Genomic DNA, 14,103 nt, shown 5'->3' with positions numbered 1-14,103 from the left:
GTTGTATCTGTATCAGTGCTGGCTCCAGGCACCAGCTTAACAAGCAGGTGATTGGGGCGGCCAAGGGAGAGGGGCGGCACCTGCGGCAATTCGGGGGCAGCAGGTCCCTCACTCCCTCTAGGAGCGAAGGACCTGCCGCTGAACTGCCGCCACCGATTGCAGCTTTTTGTTTGTTTGTTTGTTTGTTTCCAATTGCCACCGCCGATCGCGATCGCGGCTTTTTTATTTTATTTTAATTTTTGCTTGGGGCGGCAGAAATGCTGGAGCTGGCCCTGATCTGTATGGAACCCACGTCACAAAGAGTGTCCATTATACACTGGTCCTGAACTAGAACTTCTTTTACAGTGTTGCTAACTCTCATGATTTTTATCATGAGTCTTTCAATAAGTGGTATTTTTTCATAAAGCCCCAGCTCCTGGAGTCAAGCAATTTTATTAGAATCTCAGCTTTAAAAGAAAAAAATAATAATTTCCAGCCTTCCTGGCAGCAGAGAAACCTTTGCCATGAGTGAAACCTAAATTCTCAGAAACCAGAAGGCAAATCAAAAGAGCCCAAGATATTCTTTAAAATCTCATGATTTTTGAGGCCTGACTCGTGATTTTTGAATGTTTGGGGCTGGCAATACTGCTTTTATGTAGAGTGGTTTTATTATAATTATTTCTGATATTCCTGACATTTAGACATTACTGTACAGTATTTTTTGTGTTTTCAGTGTTTGAGTATTTTTCTCTGCACAATATTATAATTTATTTTTGTGCATTTTCTCTACCAGTTCACTTAGAAATGTTTTTCAGGTTCATAATGTAAAACGTATCTGGGAATGATTCTAGCATTTTATTAGAAGTGCTAATCACTGGACTTCGGCCCTCTCATAAAAGGGCCCAATTGGCAGGACGATATACCAATGAATGGCCTAGGATCAGTCACATTGTTGTTTCTTTCCTGTAAGAATTGTACTTAGGGAAGCTTGTATTTTAAATGGAGATGCGCCTGAACCAAAAACCTTGATCCAAATATCCCCCAACTCTGAGGACCAGGATTGTTTGAAATTTGCACCCAAATCCAGATTCAGATCCCCATTTTGCAAATGGACTCTATCTTTAAAATGGTCTTACTCAAAACCCTAGTCTGAACACTCCACATATCGTTGAGTATGACATCTACATCTGAGTCCAAATTTTGTTGCTTGAGCCCAATTCTGGTTTTAAGGGAGTCTATTTTTATTCCCTATTTATTTGCTATTATTTGACACAGTATGTACTGGATTCATTTATATCAGTAAGCCCTGAGGGTTGAAATCCATGGTTTATTATAGAGTGGAACCACTTTAATTTTTATTTACGGTTAGTTTCTATTTAGTGCCCCCTTCTCTCTGGGTTGAATTTATCCTTGGTGAACCTCCACTGTCTTCAAAGAAGTCACACTAAAAATGAATTGAGCTCCTTCTCTAAAATCTTGTCCTGATAGTAGAGAAACACTTCAGTTGTAATGGGAATGTAACTAGGTTATTGTCTAGGAGAGGGAATTGTTTCCCTTTGGTCAAATAGTTTCCTATGGATTGCTATAACTTCTGGTTTTTCTTTTATGTGTTACCAATCACTTGTCCTACATCATTTGCTGATATTGAATCATAAAAATATAGGGCTGGAAAGGACTTTGAGAAGTCATCAAATCCAACCCCTTGTGCTGAGGCAGGACAAAGTAAGCCTAGACCGTCCCTGTCAGGTATTTGCCTAACCTGTACTTAAAAGCCTCTAGTGAGAGGGATTCCACAACTGCTCTTACAAGCTTATTCCAGTACTTAATTATCCTTATAGTTAGAAAGCTTTTCCTAATATCTAACCTTATCTAACCTAAATCTCTCTTGCTGAAGATTAAGCCAATTACTTCTTTCCCTACTGTCAGTGGACATAGAGAATAACTGATAAACAACCTCTTTATAACATCCCTTAATGTTTTTGAAGACTGATCAGGTCCCCACTCACTCTTCGTTTCTCAAGACTAAACATGTCCAGTTTTTTTAACCTTTCCTCATAAGTCATGTTTTCTAAACCTTTTATCATTTTAATAGTGCTGTTCTGGATTCTATTTGTCCACATCTTTATTACTATATTTAGAACTGGACACAACACTCCAGCTGAGGCTTTACCAGTGCCGAGTAGTATAACAATTATCTCCAGTGTTTTACATATGATATTCCTGTGTACCCCAGAACGTTAACCTTTTTTGCAACTGTGTCATGTCGTTGGCTCATATTCAATTTATGATCCGCTATAACCCCCAGATATTTTTCTGCATTATTACTGCCAATATTATTCCCCATTTTGTGTTTGTGCATTTGATTTTTCCTTCCTATATGTTGTACTTTGTATGTGTCTTTATTGAATTTCATCTTGTTGATTTCAGATCAATTCTCTAGTTTATTAGTCCGTTTGATTCTAATCCTGTCCTCCCAAGTGCTTGCAACCCCTTCCAGCTTGATGTCATCTGCATATTTTATAAGCATAGTCTCCCTTCCATTATCCAAGTCTTCAATGAAAATATTGAATAGTACCAGATCCAGGATAGACTACAGGACTTGTTAGATGAATTGCCTTGAATACCATATAATTATTGTAAATTTCAATAAAAAATACAGTGTATTAAGTTCACTCTTAAGCTAAGAATTTAAATATGGAATCTGCATATTATCGCCAACCCTGGGATCTCTCAAAAATCAGATTTGTTTAAAACTCCTGCCATTTTATACAGACATATATAAATTTTTGTTTGGTTGGTTGGTTGTTTTTGTTGTTGTCTGGGTTTTTTGTTTTTGTCCCGCCTTCTGATTTTTAAAACTTTAAAAGATGGGTAGGGTGACCAGACAGCAAATGTGAAAAATCGGGACACGGTGTGTATGTGGGGGGGATAATAAGAGCCTATATAAGAAAAAGACCCCAAAATCAGGAATGTCCCTATAAAATCAGGACATCTGGTCACCCTAAAGATGGGTGGAGCCTGGGACCTCCATTTTGTGTGTGTGCATAATTTCAGGTTGAAAATTCAACCTTAAAATGCACCTACAGAAAAGCAAGCTTCTCCTCAGTTGCTCGGAATGGGACTCCACTTACCATCTCCTAACCTATGGCATAGAGGAGCACTTTTGCTATCTCTAGTTGTTCCCTTCCCCTGCTAATCTCCAGCTTTTAACTTGCGGTAAAGGAAAGCAAAATTGATTAACTGACTGGATGCAAACTGGCATTATCCAGCAAAGATATTGGTCCCCACACTGGTGTAGTACGAGGTTGTAATGAAAGCTACAGATGTGCCATTGACAAATCTGAAAATACAAAATAGGGAAGTCAGTCTGGTCTAGAGATCTTTAATTGTGAATTAGTCCCACTGGGGAGCCCAGAGCTGGAAAGCAGCTCAAAGACAGACAAACAAAATAAAGTCAAATAGAAAAAGAGTCAGTGTGAAGCCAAAGGGCAGACAGAAGCCAAGAATAAATCTATAAAAAAAGCATGGAGGCAGAGAGAGAGTAAAGGAAATGGGCCAGTCCAGAGTCAAAGAAAAAAAGAGTAAACCAAAAGTTAAGAGAATTGAGCACAATAGATTAATGCAGAGCCAGTTGAATATGAGGCAGAATAGTCCTTCAGGCAGGCTCAGATGTTCAAGTCAACTACCTTGTCCTCAATTCAGGTTTATGTTTTGACTTCATTTGGCCTTTTCAATATTAACAATGTTCATGAAATTAAAAGAGGGAGATGTGCTGAAAGGCACTTAGGGGGTGGTTATTGTAGGTCTCATGACACCCCAGGGTAATGTTTCTTGTGTCTCCTCTGGGTTATCACTAAAGAACTCTGACCTCTGTGGTAACCATGCGTGTTCCTGCCTACACCACAACATGACAGTACCCTCATAAAAGCTGTATAATAGAGGATGAAATCCTAGCTCCATTGAAATCCATAGCAAAGTTCCCATCAACTTCAAGAGAGCCAGAATTTCACCTTAAGTATATATTAAAAAACAGAACGTAAATATGGAACTTATTCAGTATCAACAACTTTATGATTTGAAAACCATGAGTCGTATCTAAAAAGTTGGCAGTCAGTTTATCTTCCACATTCACTAATGTAAAGTAGGTGTGGGAGTGACATCCCCTCCCCCCGAGTTACTGAGAAGATTGCCCATGATTTATGTAAAATTTGTTTCATTCTGTGAAGAAGCAGTATTCTGTATTATGCATGGGAATGCAGGTTTCACAGAGATTACCACAAAACAGGAATCTTCAAACAAGATTTCCAGTCAGAAGGTTCTCTTCTCCAGCCAGAGCTTTGTCTCCTCCTCCTCTCTTGGTGTGTATAGCACTTCACAGACAAGTACAAAGACAAATCAGATCTCTGCTCTGAGTGTCTTACAGTCTAAGTAGATTGATAACATAATGGCAGCTGAATACGGCTATATTCAGAAATAGTTGAAGGAGATCATCCTCAAGTCACGGACAAACACAAACTCTCCTACTCACTCCACATATGTCACTTGGTCTGCTTCTTCTTTTTACAGTTGCTTTCTCGCTTAGCACTCTTCAAAAGTAGCCTTTAAGAAATCAAATTTCTTTTTATTCTTCTCACAAATATCCTCCTAACTTTTTGGAGGAACTCTTATCGCACTGCAATTATGTTTTAGAGTTGGCATACTCAAATCCTCACTGATTTTCAGAATAGTCTTAAATCACACATTATAAAGCCTTATCCTCCAGCATTCTGATTGCTTTGGATTTACAGTCCCAGTTAAAGTCACATCTATGAAGGAAGATGACATGAGCAAGCACCTTGCTTCTCCCTATGCCTTTAAGCACCCAAATTGATTTGGTATCTTAAGTTATTGCTATAGTTTATACTGAGTCCGCTGAATCAGTTCATTGAATTTTAGTGGCAGCTATATAAAATCCCACATAGTGAAATTATTTGACCATACCGAGGATGGCTAAGCCCTGATCCATCAATGCCACTAACCGCCAGCAATAAAGGAATCCTCCATCCCACTCATCACAATGAATTTTTTAAACTATTATTGAACATCTGGAATACACTCTCCTAGATATCTAATTTTTTTTCTTTAGGTAACACGTCAATAATATTTATATGAATCACACTTGACTGGTGAGTGACTACTACAGCTGTCAGAAAGAGACATTGGGAGGATCCAAGGAAATACAGACTTGTAAGTCTGACTTTAATAGTCAGAAAGATAATGGAAACATTTATAAAAGACAAGATTACAATTCAGTTAGAGATGTGATTTAGTAAGGGGCAGCCTGCATGGATCTGTAGGAAAGGAAAATCAGGTATGACAAAATGTACTAGGATTATTTCAGTGCATTACTGAATTGAGAAAGATGAAATCGTTGACATAATTCATCCAGATTTCAGGAAAGTATTTGTTACTGACTGCACAGGCGATTGGTTTGCAAGGTCAGGAAGCAGAGTACACTGGACACCTTTTGAAATGGAATACAAATTGGTTTGGGCATAAGAAACAGATGGTGTCCAGTAAAATGAAACAATTCAGGGTGCAGAAAGGTTGAGACATGCATGAATACGAATACTGAATACCACACTTCAGGTCCAAAAACATTTGTTGCACGAGGAATATGGAAATGGGCAGATCTTCATGACTTTGGAATGAAATGATTTGCAAAGCTCTTTGGGGTGACTGATTGAAAACTACCATTGAAATGCAAATGATTGTAGAGAAATCCAGGCAGTAAAAGTATGATTAAATTCCTCCATGGGCATAGGAAAATGCCTAAAATTCACAGGTGATTAACCACTTCTATCTGCCTTTTAACACCATCTGTGCACCTTGTTAAATAACAAATTGAAATAAATATATTTTAATTGTGTGTCCGAATCATCCCATCCACTGAAGTTGGAAAAACTTACACTTTATCATTAATGGATCCATCAGCTGTGAGGAATCTGGGGGTCAAAGGGTGCAGGAGAGCCAACACACTGTTACATGAGGATACTCCTCAACCAGCTCTTTTGGCTTTTCTACTCTCCATGTTTCTTTTCTTTCTGTTTGGAAGCTGAGAGCAACAGGATAATGGAAGGATTCTTGAAGGTGGAATTTCTTCACCCAGAGTCACACGCTTTGGGTATTCTGCACACATGGCTACATGCTATGGGCTATCTTGCCCAATCCTGAGAACATTATGGTCCTTGTTAGGAAGATTATTAAGACTACTAACTGAATCGTATGTGTATTAAGTTTGCCATAGGTCAAAGGATAAACAGTAAGAGTTAGATTATTAAAGGTATTAGAAATTCCAATGGCAGTTAGGGGCCTAGGTGCTTTTGAAAATCTCACTAGGCACCTATCTGAATCTTCAGGCACCCAAAGACCTTTGAAAGTTTGACCTTAAGGGCCACATCCTCCAGTGGTGTAAACCAAATAGCTCCATTGAATTTGATTTACTTTTAATGCTATCTAGTAGGGCTGTCAAGTGATTAAAAAATTAATCACAATTAATTGCACGATTAATCACACAGTTAAACAATAATGGAATACCATTTATTTAAATATTTTGGATGTTTTCTACATTTTCAAATATATTGATTTTAATTACAACACTGAATACCAAGTGTACGGAGCTCCCTTTATTTTTATTACTGATTACAAGTATTTGTACTGTAAAAAAACAAAAGAAATAGTATTTTTCAATTCACCTAATACAAGTACTGTAGTGCAGTCTCTTTATGAAAGTTGAACTTACAAATGTAGAATTATGTACAAAAACCTGCATTCAAAAATAAAACCATGTAAAATTTTAGAGCCTGCAAGTCCACTCAGTCCTATTTCTTGTTCAGCCGATCGCTCAGACAAACAAGTTTGTTTACATTTGCTGGAGATAATGCTGCCCGCTTCTTGTTTACAATGTCACCTGAAAGTGAGAACAGGCATTCTCATGGCACTGTTGTAGCCGGCATTGCAAAGTATTTACATGCCAGATATGCTAAACATTCATATGCCCCTTCATGCTTTGGCCACAATTCCAGAGGACATGCTTCCATGCTGATAATGCTCATTAAAAAAATAATGCTGTTTTACCCGCATTCTGTCATATATTTCATGTTATAGCAGTCTTGGATGATGACCTAGCACATGTTCATTTTCACTGTAGATTTTACAAAACGCAAAGAAGATACCAATGTGAGATTTCTAAAGATAGCTACAGCACTCGGCCTTCCAAAATCTGATCAGGACTGGGTGTGGAGCATGCTTTCAGAAGTCTTAAAAGAGTAACACTCCAATGCGGAAACTACAGAACCCAAACCAACAACAAAGAAAATCAACCTTCCACTGGTGGCATCTGATTGAGATGATGAAAATGAACATGCATCGATCTGCACTGCTTTGGATTGTTATCGAGCAGAACCCATCATCAGCATGGACGCATGTCCCTTGGAATGGTGGTTGAAGCATGAAGAGACATAAGAAGAGAGCAGCATTATCTCCTGTAAATGTAAACAAACTTGGCTTGTAGCCTCTGAAGTTTTACATTGTTTTGTTTTTGAGAGCAGTTATGTAACCAAAAAAAAATCTACATTTGTAAATGGCATTTTCACGACAGAGATTGCACTACAGTACTTGTATGAGATGAACTGAAAAATACTATTTCTTTTGTTTATCATTTTTACAGTGCAAATATTTGTAATCAAAATAATATACACTTTGATTTCAATTACAACACAGAATACAATATATATGAAAATGTAATTTTTTTTGAGTTAATCGCGTGAGTTAACTGCGATTAATCGACAGCCCTACTATCTAGCCTCTCTCCAACCATGAATTTGTATAGCTCTGTAAAGCAAAGTTACTTTAAATTAACTGGTGCTGAAAAAGCTTGGAACATAACTCACAAGCAGATTAATAATACATCTGTTTGTATTACCCAACGGGTACATCTACACAGCGAGTGGCAGTGAGTCTCAGAGCCTGGGTTCACTAGCATGGGCTTCCATTATGGCGCTAAAAATAGTTGTGCAGATCTTGTGGCTTGGGATGGTGCTTTGGCTCTGAAGCCTAGGGAGAGAGGTAAACTGGCCAGGCTGGCTCTACTCTCTCTCTCTTGTGGCCTCAGCTTGTGGTTGGTGGTTGCGTGAGGGGACTAGCTTCTCTCCCTTCCCAGCATAGTTTTGGGGAGAGCTAGCTGTGGGATGAAAGCCCCTGTGAAGCTGGGTGCTTCCGGTCTTCTGCGTTCCTCTTGTTGAGAAGCAAAATGAAGTTCTTTCTCCTACTCTGCAGAGAACAATTATGTGACTGCATCTCCATCTGCTGCAGGAACCCTGCTCCCTTACCTCCCCCCAAACAATGTGTGTATGTGTGGGGGAGCAGATGCATGTATTGGTCTGTCCTGACCATGTGCAGGCAATCCTGAGTGTGGGTTGGGGGTCCAACCATATAAAACTCATAGCCAAATAACCCCTCCTCTTCTCTGCCCCAGCCCCCATTGGCTGTGTGGGCCTCAAATATACAGGTTACATAGTAAGTTTCTTGTTTCCAGCTGCTGCCTCTATGCTGTCTATGAGGGCTGCTTCTCTCAACCCCTATAAATTAACTTATTCTACTAGGAACTGACCCCTAGACTGCTGTCCATTGCCTTCTCCAGCTTGTTCTTCTCCTGTTTTTCTTTGTATTCCATTAGAGCTTACAAGATGCTAGGCATTGTCTCCACATACAAGAAGTCACAGTCCCTGCCCCAAAGAGCTTATATCCTAGTATAGTCATAGCAGCTCAATGGAAAACCTAATATGTCTCAGAGATGATCAAACAGCTTTCAGAATCTAGAGTACTCCATCAATGAAAAATGAATGTAGCCTCAGAAAAGATATTCATACATCATATCTGCTGACAATACCTAGTTAACCTTGACAAATTACATTGTAGCATAAAGTAGACTGAATGCCCCAATTTTTCTCCTGACAAAACTATTTCCTGTGTACATAGGGTTTTTATAGTACTGATTACAGTCTAAATGCAGTACACCTTTCCTTCGTACCCCTTTAATCGTGCCTGTCTGTGCCTCTAGACAAAATACTTTCTCTAATAAGTAATTGCATTTTTTAACTGCATCAATAAAAATATTTTTTCGGGGAAAATAACGCAGCAGGCAGGACGACAGTGAGAAACTAGCAAACTGTCTTGACAAGAGGAGTCTGATGCTTCTGGGAAAACAGCATTCATTTTTTCAGAACTCTAAATTAAATTATAATGACATTTTCTTAAAACAGGCAAAGGCAAACTATTGAGCCTGTGCTCTGTTCTGTACTTATATGTTCTGATTCTTATTACATCATCTTTATTCGTAGGGTCACAGGAGAAAGAATCAGTGGGGTCAGTTATACATACAATAGCTCAATCTTAATCCTTAGGGAGTTAGCCACTTCCCAGGACCACTGAATTGCTGCTAAAGGGCAGAAGCAGGGGGGCTCAGGACTTCTCCCTGCAGTTAGTATTCATCTGTTCAGCCTCCACCAGGGGGAAGCACATTCTCTCCCTTAACTAGTCCACTCAGTGAGAGCTGTTTCCTTCTGCCCAGGGAAGTCCAGGAAATTTTCAGATATGAAGCCCAGTGTAACTGTATGCTGAAGAAACAGGCAGCTGCTGACCAGGTGGATGGGGAGAGTAAAGATGGCCAACTGGTTCTAATGAGTAAGGTAGTTCAAAAGGCCCGAGTGGAGGGCTAAAGTAAGGACTCTTCATGAGGAAGAAGAGGGAGGAAACTATATAAGAGAGAGAAGGGATGTACCTGTGGGGAGCTCAGAGGCATTTGAAATGCCAGGATGAGTATATCTGTACCTCAGTGCAGTGTATTGAGGATAACTATATCCATCCACAAAGACCTAGTAATCATTATAGTATCACTTCCTTTCTGTTTGAAAACCAGAGTGCAGCAGAAGCACTCAGACCTACAGTTAAGGGAGGCTCCAGTCCAACAGGAAGGGAGTGGCTGGCTCAGGGCATTCATAATGTGTCCAATAGTTTAAATCCAGCCCAATTTGGTAGTGAATGAAAGCCGTTTAATGGCCCATGTGAAATGGACTGATTGTCTCAGTCCAGGTTCTAGTGGAAAGGTATCACCATCACATTTGGCACTGCCATCCTTGCTAGCAATCTCAATGAAGAGGCCTAGAAACTGCCTCAATATAACAGATGAACTATCCCCTCCAGGTAGTTGATAGTGTTGCTGCCTGTCGTACTATACTTTTTTTACAGCTAAAAAGGGGAATTTCACTTTCCCAACCTGTTAATCTGGCACCTTTCACAAACATAAAAACCAACTTTTTAAAAAATCTTCTTAACTTTTGTCACTAAATTCTAAAGAGGATCCAGTTTATGCAGAAAATATAATGAAAAGCCATTCAAGGTCATGACTGCTGACAGCAAATGTGGATTCTAACATTTTCTGATTGCTACAAGAGAGGTAGTCTTTCTAGGTGGTCAAAAAATGGAAAGGTGTTTTCAAAAGGTGCTAAGATCCTAATTGTTTTTTTAGATCTGAGCTTGATTCACAAAGCAAAATGAAGGGATTTTAAAAGATTTCATATACACTGAGAAAATGCATACATTTAGGGAGATAAAGTAGTGGCAAATGTACTTTGGAAGAAAAGCTCCCTGGTGTAAGACTCTCATGGACTGACTCAAGACCTTCCATAATCAGAATTGTTGGGACTTTGAAATGATGACCATTATGTCTAATAGAACTTGAGTTTATGTCCCCTTCTCTGGAAGAACTCTTGAATCAGCTTATTTCTTGTATTTTGGAATCTGTTTGTGTTGCTGTGTTTAGATAAATGCAGCTATTTGAACTGTCAGAGTACTTGTCAGAGAATATGGGTAAAAGTTTCAAAGGCACCAGTCACTCAGGAGCCCAAATCCCATTTTCAAATGGGACTTAGGGTCCTAAGTGTCCAAGTCTCTTCTGAAAATGGGACTTGGGCTCCTAAGTCACTTTGGTGCTTTTGAAAATTTTATTCTAAGTGTTGTTATATATAAAATATTTCACACAAAAGACTACACTAAAATAACTTTGTTAAGGCTGCAAACTCAAGCATTCAGAAGTGAAGAAATGCTAGAAGCAAGGCTGCCTGTGCATATTTAATTTGGGGCCCCTTGGCACTGTGTTATGATACAGTTTTTAATTACATGACCACATTCTATTTTTTCCACATACAATCGCTCCCTTTCCCCACACCCAGTCTCTGACTCCTTGACTAGCCAGTCCCAGTTTCCCACTCTCAGCTCCTCATCCAATATGTCTCTACCTCTTCACCACCCCTATCCTGCTGGTCCCCAGTCTCCCTCCATGGGCTCCTCATCCAACCTGGCTCACACTCCACCTTACCCCCCACCCTTGTTCCTTGTTTCTTTCTCCATCCCATCCCAGTTCTCCAGCCACATCCCAGCTCCTTGTCAGAGCTGTCTCCCCTCCCTTTGGCCCTGTCCCCCCACACTAGTTCATAGTTCTGGCCTCTTTGCCAACCAGTTCCAGCCATGCCTGACCCACTAACCCAACTCCCACTCCTACCCTTCCCAGTCACAGTGTTTCACCTCCAATCCCAGTCTTATCTGACTCCTTGCCTCAGTCTACTCCTTTTCCTTTTGTCCCCTTTGTATTCGAATCAGATGGCTTACTCCTTCATTGTGCATGGGCTCAGCAGAAGGAGCACTAGAGTGACAGGCTCCCTGTTATCAGTTTTGATGTATCTGATTCCAAGGTTATAGCCAGTATCCAGTATACAAATGAGTATAATATATTAAAAGTCCAAAATCACAGAGGAGTAAAAAGGAAACACCATCACTTCAAAACTCTCCAGTGTTTGTCTAAGAAGTATCTTTCATGGACATGACCAATTGGGCATGAAAGGATTCAAAATAAATGAATAGCCGCTAAACTGCTTCTGATCTCAGTTCATATTGTCTTGCTGACAGACCATGCATGTGAACTAGAGGAGTTGACAGATAATAGTGGAACCAGCATTGAACCTGAGAAAATTGAAGAGGCACAGCAGGAATATAAATGGACAAAAAACAGCCTCAGACTAGATACCAGAGACAAGAAGACACAACAGAAGCAGAGTGGATACCTAGGGGAGAGGGCAAATGTTAAAATTAATGATATTGCCACAAATGTGGAGTGCCTTCAACAGAATGGGTGCACAAGGTTTCAGGATGTATTTAGGTATTAGCAGACTAACAGAAATATGAAATGAGAATATTGCTGATATAAATTACCACAGGTCGTAAATGCCTGTGCTATCCATTATAGGTGATATCTTCATTCAGAGGTACTTAAACCCCGATTAAATAGTTGGAACATCTGTAGAGAGCAAGATCAAATTATTCTTCTGGGGACAAACATTACATACTTTCATTAAGCTTCAATGACATCCTGCCAGAATGTATCCTGTGTTTGTTTTTTTACCATATATGTTTTCAAAGCAGAAGATGGAAGTGATGATCATGTTAGTGCAGTAGGTAAACAATGAAAACAACAAAAATAAATAACAAAGTTGTAGACGATCCCATTTACTGGCCTAGCTATAAATAAAACAAAAGGGCAAGCTTTCTAGAATGATGCTGACTGACTGACAGGAGACTGTGATTCCTGAAAGCTAAGTTTTAAAACTGTGAGCTAAATCTTTAGCTGATGTAAATTGGTGTAGTTCCACTGAAGTCAATGGAGCTAGCCTATTTACACCAGCTCTGGATCTGGCCCTGTGTTTTTAGTTAGTCCAGTAAAAAGGATTACCTAGGTAACTAAGAGGCTCAGGGATTGGTAATGGTATTGCACTGGTGATCAACACATAAATGGAGGATAAATTGATAAAGAGATCAGATGAAAGCAAGATACCCCAGGAGAAGATTTGAGAGACAGAGTCAGAAATGTGAGACTAGATAGAGTGGTAGAGTTTGGGGTTACACAGACAGTTGCAGAGTGGGGAGATAAAACCCCAGAAACAGACGAGACTGTCTGGAAAGAGTATGAAAGAAGAGACTGAGGACAGAACCCTGAAGGACATCAATAGACAGGGGAGACAAGGAGTCTAGAGACAAAGAAGACAGGATTGAAGTCGGAGAGGGAGATAGGGCTATGATTTTTTTTCCAGATTATGAGTTACAAGAATATGCTTTCAGGTTATTGATGAAGTGATGGTGAAGACACAGTAACTGAGGTAGGAGAACCAGGAGAGCTCACCTGTTAGAGAACAGGAAGGCTGGTTTTGTGGTTAAAGCAGTAGGCTGGGACTCAGGAGATCAGCATTTAATTCCCAGCTATACCCCAGACTTCTGGTGTGACTGTGGGCAAGTCATCCTAATCTCTCTGAGCCTCAGTTACCCATCTGCAAAATGGGGATAATACCACTTCCTTACTCTCCCCTTGTTTGTCTTGCCTGTTTGGTTTGTAAACTCTTTGAGGCAGTGATTGCGTCTCACTATGTGTTTGTACACTGCCTCGCACAATGGGGCCCTGCTTTTGGTTGGAACCTTTAGGTACTTAATAATAAATAAGATACGTGCAGAAGCTGACAGGAAATGATGATCAGTAGTGTTAAAGGCAGAAGACCAATCAAAAGAATAAAAATAGAGAAGTGCCCCTCTGACTTTGCTAGGACATTGAGGAGGACAGGAGGTAGACTGGAAGGAAAGATGGAGGAAAGGAAATCTAGGTTGTGGAGATGACAGTATGCTCCAGGGAGCGGAGATAGAAGGTGGTAGCTAAAGAGGCATGTCGAGTAGAGAGAAGTTTTGCTGGATAGTGGACACAAGAATATGTTTGTAGGTTGGTGGAAAGGATCCGGGGGAGAGAATGGTTAAAGCTAAAGAGGAAAGGGATGAGAAAAAGTGAGAGAAGGCAAGAAGGAGGAGGAAGCAGGAGGAGATGAGCTTCAAGAGTTAGAAGAAGATTGCAGAGGGATATTAAAGAGTGAGAGGAGGTTGGAGAGGGGGTAGGAGGGATAGATAAACACTTAACTTGGTCTCTGTGACTGTTAAGATGACTCCTATCCCCATCATTAAAAGGCACTACAAAAAGAAAGTGAATATACACAG

This window comes from Malaclemys terrapin, chromosome 5, assembly GCF_027887155.1.
Source record: "Malaclemys terrapin pileata isolate rMalTer1 chromosome 5, rMalTer1.hap1, whole genome shotgun sequence".
Taxonomy (NCBI): Eukaryota; Metazoa; Chordata; order Testudines; family Emydidae; genus Malaclemys; species Malaclemys terrapin.
This window is presented reverse-complemented; position numbering follows the sequence as displayed.